This window comes from Vidua chalybeata, chromosome Z, assembly GCF_026979565.1.
Source record: "Vidua chalybeata isolate OUT-0048 chromosome Z, bVidCha1 merged haplotype, whole genome shotgun sequence".
In the NCBI taxonomy this organism is placed as follows: domain Eukaryota; kingdom Metazoa; phylum Chordata; class Aves; order Passeriformes; family Viduidae; genus Vidua; species Vidua chalybeata.
In genome coordinates, this window is record NC_071570.1 from 65,192,516 (window position 1) to 65,201,594 (window position 9,079).

Here is a 9,079-nt window from a genome sequence, read left to right on the forward strand (position 1 = left end):
GCGCTCCCGGGGAGCGGCACTCGTTCGGCGGTGCGACTGTAAATTACAGAATCACGGGATAAATCAGGCGGGGGTGATCGAGCCCAGCGTACGACCAGACACCGCCCTGTCAACAAGAGCATGGCACTGAGCGCCGTGCAGGCTTTCCTTTGGCACCTCCAGGGACAGTAACTCCAGCACGTCCCTGGGCAGCCCGTTCCAGTACCTGGCCACCCGTTCTAGGAAGAAATTCCCCCTGATGTCCAACCTAACTCCCCCCAACACAGCTTCAGGCCATTCCCTCTTGCCCTTGTTCCTTGGGAGCAGAGACCGACCCCCCTCGGATGTCACGTCCTGTCAGTTGTGCAGAGCCACAAGGTCCCCCCTGAGCCTCCTTTTCTCCAGGCTGAGCCCCTTCCCAGCTCCCTAGCCTCTCCTGGGGCTCCATTCCCTTCCCCTGGGGCTCCATTCCCTTCCCCAGCTCCGTTCCCTTCTCTGGCCACGCTCCAGCCCCTCCATTCCCTGCGTGAGGGGCCCAGAGGTGACACAGCACTCAAGGTGTGGCCTCAGCAGGGCCAGCACAGGGACAGTCGTGCCCTGCTCCTGCTGCCACCCCACAGCTGGCACAGCCCAGGAGCCATCAGCCTTCTTGGCTATATGGGCATATCTGGGCTCATTTTCAGCTGCAGCTATAAACCCCTCATAAATAAGGAATTTTGCTGTCCCAGATGTTTCCTACCCAGAATTTACATCTCCCTCACCCACAGGCTGCTCGCTGTGCTTTAAAAAAACAATGTTGGTTCCTGCTGCTGCCTGATCATCCAGTGTGGGGCTGCTTTGAAGGATTTTGGTATCCAGGGATCTCCCAGCTACAGGATAAGAGGGCAGAAGGGGCTGTCCAGGAAGGTGGTGGAGTCAATGTCCCTGGAAATGTTTAAGGAAAGGCTGGAAGTGGCACTCAGTGCCATGGTCTGGGTGACAAGGTGGTGTTCAGTCATAGGCTGGACTTGAGCTCAGAGCTCATTTCCAACCTAAGTGATTCCATGATTCTGCAAATTTGCTCATTTCAGGATTCAAGTGCAATTCCTCAGGTGGAGTCAGCCCAACTTTGGATTGTGCATTTTCATATTCCTTGGCTGATGTCAGTGTGGCTCCTGAAGTTTTGCTGCCAGTGAGAGGCACTCACTTTCAGGTTGAACATTAATTCTTCAGGAAAAACAGGAATCCTTTTCCAAATTGCCACTGCTAGGTCACAGCCTTCAAAGTGCAAAAAGAATATATTCCAGTCACAGGGGTGTATATAACTAAAGTAATTAAGTCATAGTTGGGAGTTCCTGCTTTTCCCACATGGTGCCTTTGCTGACACAAACCATTACCTCTGGTTTTTCATTCCCTGCCACTTACTAGAATTTGCTCCTTTTCCACTGGAAAAATAGAAAAGCTGGGTAACAAGAGTGATAACAGCTGGGAAAAAATTCTACAGCACCTGCTGGAACATAAAATTGTCAGCATAGTAGGATTATAACCCAGGGTAATTTTACACACTGCAGCTGGCACTGGTGTGAAAGGATCTGTGTTCACAGGCAGTACAAGAGACAAAGTTTGGGAGGTTTTACTGTTGGACAAACTGAGCCCTCTGCAGGTGTTTAGTGCTGGCTTTGGTTCTGTCTGCTTCCAGAATTTAGTTTGGAGCTATGTTTTAAATCATGGAGTTTTCATTTTGTTATAATAAATTGTGTTATCATCCCTTCCCCACCCTGTATATTTGTCTTGCAGTTGGTCTGTCTGAAGCAAAGCACTTTTCTCTCCCGACAGAGGTATGGGTGTGATGTATTCTATTTCACCTCCCAAATCAAAAGGATGTAGTTTAAATCCAAACTATTTGTAAGGAGGCCTTCCTTTCCCCCTCAGAAGCCACAAGATTAAACTTTTTGTTGTTGAAACCACTGCATTTTAGCTTCCTGGTCTACCACATGAGATTAAACTAAATGGTGCTTATTTAGCAGACAAGATTGGCTAATACTATTAAAAAATATTAATGGAAACAAATATTGTAGTGGAAGCAGCTGGCCAGATCAATCTTCTTATTGTAATTGCCCAGTGAAAAAACTAAATGTTGATCTTGCCGATTCCATGCTTGTTTTTCACCACTCTGTGTTTTCAGGTTGCTGCTTCCACCTAATAAAAAAAAAATTGATGTAGCATTTTCTATACACATAAAATTGTAATAGTCAAATCTATTAATATTGCATTATTTTAAAAATATAAATTTGTGTTGGTTTCAACAGCAAGACTAGCTTCCATAAAGAAATAAGTAATCATTGCTGCTGCAAGATTTCCCTCACATTTTTTTTTTTTATATCTGAGATTTCTTTCTGGTGCTTGTGTGATAGAATTCTTCCTGATGGAGTAGTCTGAAAAAGGAAGTGAGTAAATGATGGGTCTTCAAACTGTGCCTGGGCTGATGAAACTGAATATCAGCACTGTTCCTCTTTACTCAGGGCAGCTCCAAACAAAGAAAAAAACAGGAATGTGGTGTTTACCCCTGTGACTCAGCTCTGACACACCTCTAAAATACAGCATCCACATGGGTTCAAAATGCCACTGCAACTACAATTTATTAATTTTAATTTACTAATTTTTTTGTAGTCAGCATAAATTGTGTATGTGGAGCTTGCACTCAACTTACAGACCCAAAAGACTACACCTCTTGGACTCATCTCTTCAAAATGTGGAAAGCATTTCAATAACTGAGATATTTTTAAACAAAAGCCTTCCAACATGCACCATTTTGTAGCAAAGGTTTTCTCTGTACATTGATTTAAGTTTTGGGAAATTTGCATAGATCCTGTCATTCCTAGTAAAAGAGCCAATTTTGCTGTTGCCAACTTTGTATTGCTAAAACAGATTTTATATGTATATATAATAATTTGTATTTATACCATATTTACTTTTAAAGTGGACAAGAATTATAGTGAATACATTCTGCATATGTGTCCATAGTCTGAGGGTTACCTCAGTGATTCAGATATTGTTCTCCTAAAGAAGAACAACAATATAAAAATATTTAACTTTATATTACCTAAGCTGAGTGCTTATGAGAAAATACTGTCTGTTTGTTTCCACCTGGGGAATGTCTGCTAAAGAAGAGTCAAAAAGAGAATTTGCTTCAGTCTGGGCTTTCAAGAAACCAAGCAAAACAACAAAAAATGAATGGAAATGTTTTTTTTTTTCTGTAACAGCCATGTCAGGAGGAGAGAGTATGGGGGTGTCTGCAGCTGTTTAGAAAGAGAGCAAAATCTGGAGACTCCTCACATGAGCAGATGGGGTAATAGTAATACTCCTCCCTGGTTTTTGGCTTCAGTGATGTGAAAATGATAACTGTGACTGCTGCATGGTCCCTGTGCAAATTCTAATTGCTGCTCTGTATAGCAATAACTTAAGTATGACTACACTGCACTTTGTAGGTTCTCTCATGCAGAACTTGAAACCTTTCCTAAGAAAATACTTTAAAAATGTTAATTTAGCACTGTGTCTTACTAGGATTCAAAGAGAGCTATCAATATTGTTTGAGCTAAATGAGTATATGACATGAAAACAAACAAATGACATTTAAAAAAATCTGCATTTTTTTAAACTGCTGTTTCACATAGAATGGAAAGCCTGTTTTTCATTTCTGCTGATTCTTTCACACTGAGAACTTTCTTAGAAAACTTTATTTAATGTTCTGTGGGGTCTCTTTCTCCAGGAGAAGCCCAAAATAGGATGAATAAACACATTTGGGACACGGACACACAGTGTGTGCCTCTGAGAGGCTGGAAATTCAAGGAGTGCAGGGTCAGAGGAAGCAGAGCAGGAGAAACAGAAGCAAAAAGAACTATCACAAGAACTGCCCTGCTCTGGTATTCATCATCTAAATCATCATCTAAACCACCACTCTCCAGCTTGCCTTGCTTAGGCAGATGCTGAGCCAGGCACGGATGTGTGTTTGAAAAGATAAACACATGGGGTGGGCGTTGGGTTTTGGCTGAGAACGACCCAGGGAGTTGTCTAACCACACTGCAGAGATACCCACAGGGGAGAAGCAGTGATATGGCTGTTAGTTGTGGGTGAAATCACTCCCCACAGTGATTGCAAAACACCGAGAGAGAAAGAGAGAGAGAGAGAAGCTGTGGAAGGTAAAGAAGAAGCAGAAACTCGTAATTGCACAGTGCCACATGAAGGTCAGGTTAGGCTCACTTTAAAGAAGACCATGCAACACTGGAAAAGTTGCATTTCTGCAGAACAGGCTACAAAACAGAGTGTAAATACAGAATCTCCTTGCTAAAGAGCCCAGTTGTTAGCACAGATGGCTTACGCTTATACAGAAGTACTGGTTTCTGGTAAGAAAGGAAAAAAGGTTTTTGCCATGAAGTTACAGAGCCCTATTAGTACGTGAGAGTGTGTTGCTGTGGCTGGTCCTGTGACAGGACAACTTTAATTCACATTGTAAGTGCATGGTTAGAGAATACATCAATTATTGCCATCTTCTGAGACTTTGTAATTAGTTTTATGAAACTGTCAGCTTTGTTTTCAAAGGCTAGTTATATGAACTTGTCAGATTAATCACAACTCAAAGTCTTAGTTAACAGATCCTTGACCCCTTAGAGGCAGGGGAGAAAAGCAAACCTGTTGTGTGAGTCAGTGCAAAATTAAACATCTTAAAGAAAATTAAACACTTACCCTAAGTCTAATCTGACATGTGACAGGTAACAGCGGGCATGGTGAGTTTCCCAGATTCTCTGAGTTAAGGTGAGTGCTTGTGAAGCTGATGTGCTCCAAATCTCTGGACAAGTATAGCACAGAATTTCAGAAAACCTGATTTTAGCAGCCTGCTTGTCTTTTAAACATGCTGCTCTCCTGCTAGTCAGAGAGCCTCTCTTCTGTTTTTACAAAGATCTTGAGAGTTTGGGGCTCTGGAGGGTTTTAACTTCCAGAGCTGCTCCTCTAGAAAATAATTTAGTGCTCTTTCTAGAGTGCAAATGTCTCATTTCCACTCACCCACACCTGGAAGATTGTCATTATCAACTATTAAATAATTACTAAGCACAACTATTTTTGTTATGTTTGCACACCCAAAAACAGTAGTAGGGGTGGAAAGCCAACCTTCTCCAACTTTCTCCCCCTTCTTGGAGGGGGGATGGCTATGGGGTGGGCCCAGAGGGTTTAGGGAACCCTGAAATCTTACACACACACACACACACACACACACACACACACACACACACACACACACACTCCTCCCCCCACCCTGCTGCCTGGACATGGGGCTGGCCTTGTCCCTCTGCTGCAGTGTCACCTGTATCACCCCCACAGAGGGCCTCCCACCTACCACAATGTAAACGGCACAGGGCTGTCCCTGGAGGGAACGTTCCTGTTGTCCCTGAGCAGGGGACACTCTGGTGTCCCAGCACAGCTCCAGTCATGCCTACCAGCAAGCCCTGGGTGTCTGTAGGGCCAGCGCCCTGTGCCCATGAGCCCAGCCTGTTTCCTAAGCCCAGGTACACCTGAAACCACCTTACAGCAGTAGAGAGAGATGGGAAGGGCAGCTGAGGACAAGGCTGCACTCCAGATGCTGCACCACCGTCACCTGTGGCCCCTCCAGGTCCCACAAATTGTGGACAACGTCCAAGAAAACTTGCAATACACCGACGCAGTGTCAGCTGGGGAGAGCCTGGTTGCCCTGCCTGTAATGCTGGCTCATGAGTACCCTGGAAAACTGCATGTTGACCTTTGTGGCACCACACAGGAGCTATCAGCCCTAACAGCCCCAAGGGCTTGTTCCCTGTGGGCAGAGGGATCCTGAGGCTCTCTGGCTGCCAGACCCGAGGCATGCTGCAGGACATTCCCTAGCAGGGACAGCCCTAGACTGTGGGAGATGTTCTCTGCATCTCAGACTGTGGAGAAGGTCCTGCACATCCAGCTCTGGCACAAAGGGCTCTTCCACACTGAGGAGGACACCTGCCTCATCACCTTGGCTGTGAGTCAGCAGGAAAAGCCCTGGTGATCCCAAAGCTGCTGCTGGGGATGAGGAGCTGCACATTGCGGTCAGCCCTGCCGTCTCTGCTGGGCGCTCACTGCTGGGGTCCTGTCGCTGCTGGCCTCCCGCAATAAGAAAGAGGAATTCACTCTGCAGTACAGAGCCTTGAGGTTCCTGACATACCCAAGCAGTGGCCTGCTCTCCCTGCTGCTCAGGGGCCTCACGACGCTGTGGGAGAGAGCCAAGATGGCGAGCAGTGCGGTGTCAAGGCAGCTGTGTTGGTAGCCGGGCTCTGTGGCCATGGAGAAGGAGATGGCTTGGCCTGACCTGGGAGTCAGTGGAGGGACTGCTCCGGACACCTTCCCTGCCTGGTGCCTGTCTGGGAAGCTGTGCTGGCTTGGAGCTTCTTACAGAATGGAAGCTGTCTTTCCCACATTCACAGAAGGATGTATGGGGAGAGGGGTCAGGAGAGGGGACTGACAACTCCCGGGTGTCACTGCGGCAAGGGCTGCTGGCAGCGTTCCCCCAGCCCAGCCCGTTGGAAGGGTTCCTGCAGAACCAGCATGAGCAGGGGCAAAGAAGCTGGCACAGCCATTTCCAACACCTGCCCTGCCTGCTCCAGCAGGGCTTGGCAGCAGCCCCCAGCCACAGAGGCTGAACACGTTTGTCCCCAGAGGCTTCCCAGCTGTCCCCACCGGTGTGGGTGGTCAGGGCTTCGATCTTGGACCCTGTCCCCCATGGCTGTCCCCAAGAGACCCCCAGACACTTCGGTGGGAGCACATCCCAGCCAGGGATCCGTAAGGGCGGGATCACCCCAGAACAAAGCCTAGAGGTCTCCTTCTCTGGGCCCTGTTGCAGTCTCTCTGCTTCTGCTGTGCTGCAGGTCTCCAGGGAAGCCCAGCTTGCTGCTGCAGAGCTCCTACGGTGGAAGGAGCTGGAGCGCCTGGTGCAGACGGAGTAAGCCGCGGAGGATCGGCACTGCTTGGTGTGGATGAGACCCAGGGCCAGGCTGGGCCAGGGCTTCCCCTTCCCTCCGGCTCTGCGGCCGGGCCCCGGCTGCCCTGCTGCAGCCGGAGCCCGGAGCCGCACCCTTGGTCCTGGCCTCAGCAACGCAAGCCCCGAGGGCTCCGGAGGCCCCTCTGCCCTCCTGCAGGGGGAGGCCTCTGGCCGGTGAGGCCGGGAGAGGTCCAGCAGCCGGGACTGCTCTGGCCGGCTGCAGGCTCTGGGACGAGCCCGTGCCCTTGTGTCCTCTCGGCTGCCAAGGGACGGGAGCAGGGCTGAACAGAGCCTCGGGTACCTGCGGGACCTTCGGGCCCGTGCGAGAGGCGGCCCTCGGGTTCACTGCTGAGGCCGTTCCCCGGGGTCCCTCTTGGGCAGCCTGGCTCCCGTCCCCTCCAGCCCAGGGGACGCCACGGGCAGGGGCTCGAGCTCCCCCTGCCCCTGCTGCCCTCACAGCTGGGCTCGGCGGGCACCTCGCCCTGTACCGCGCCCGGGCTACCGGTGGTCACTGGGGCCAGCCCCGCCGAGGGGGGCGGGCAGGGCTGGGGGATCTGCCGGAGCGCGCCGGGAGCTGACGGAGCTCCGTGCCCGGGGATGGCCGTGCCGAACGAGGGGCCGGGCTGAGGAGAGGTTGGCTCCGATCTTCACCTGAGCGGGGAGCGAGGGCTGGCGGCAGCCGGGGCAGCTCTGCAGACACGGGGGCTGATGTGGGCTCTGTTTCCTTGGGTCACAGCCCTCCAGCCCCTCCTGACGTCGATCCCAGCATCTCTTGCCTGGCAGCTCAGACTGCCTGCATCCTGAGGAGCCCGAGGAATCAGCAAAGACCAGGACGCTCCCTGCGAGCGCTGTGCTGCTGCCACTGAGCCAGCAGCAGCCTGGGGCTGGCAGGGTGGGAGCTTCGGACAAGGTTTCACAGCAACCACAGAGTTCTGAGTTGGAAGGGACCTAGAAGCATTGCCAGAGTCCGGCTTTTAAGTGAATGGCACACCCAGGGATCAAAGCCACAACCTTGGCATTATCAGACACCCACCTGCAATGTCATGAGTGGCAAAAATGACCTTCAGACTTTCTGAAGTGCTTCTCAGAGGAGATGGTCCAACCCCAGCCCCACGACTGGTCGGTCATTTATGTCTAAAGGATCACACAGGTGTCATTGAGCCTCACCGGACTCAGGCTGGCAAACCAACTGTATTTATAGAGATAACACAAATTATTTATTTTGCAGCCCAAAAAGCCAAACATGCCTTGGGCTGGTCCCCCAGTGTGGGCAGCAGGGATGGGGGAATTCTTCCCCGCTGCCCTGCTCAGGTGAGACCACACCTCCTGCAGAGCTGCTCTCAGCACTGTTGGAATGAGTTGAGGTAGGGTAGGGTGCTTTTTGAGACCTTCCATGAAAACACTCAAATCTTAGAATGTGGACAGTCTGTCTGCTCCTACAGGAGTTGCTGTGGGTGACAATGCAAATAAAATACAATAAACATGCAGCAGATTTCTGGTCCAGACATGCCCTTGCATTTTATTCCAATAGCCTCTTCTATATGGCTGCAAAGCTAAGGAGTGTCAGAGTTTGTTCTAGGAGTGTTGCAGGCATTGGATATACCAGTTTTCATACTCTGAGGACACAGGGGCATAGAAAAGCCTTATGGTTTTGTTAAATGAGTTAGCAACATACTTATTATTATTTTAAACTCTGTCATCTTGGCTGTAGTTATTCTTTAAAAGTCACATTTGTGAAGAAGCCTTGTGAAAATTGTACTGTTTCAGAGTTAGGAACTTCGATGACTTCAACCTGTGAAGGGATTTCTGATACAGAGGACTGACATAAGGGAAATATTGTAAGCCACAAAACAATTTCAATGCAATTAAGGCGAGTCTTCCTCCTAAGCCCAGAAGAAAACTTCATTTCTTAGATATGTAATACTGCCTTACAGTATCTCTCCAGTGGAAATTCTGTATGTGTTTTGTATGAGTTCTCTGAAGATTCAGAATAAAGGAGACTTGCTCGGGCTGCTGAAGTTGATAGTTGAAACCTCTTCATTTAAGTGTTGCTTTAGCTGTACCTGTCGAACTATCCCAAATCTT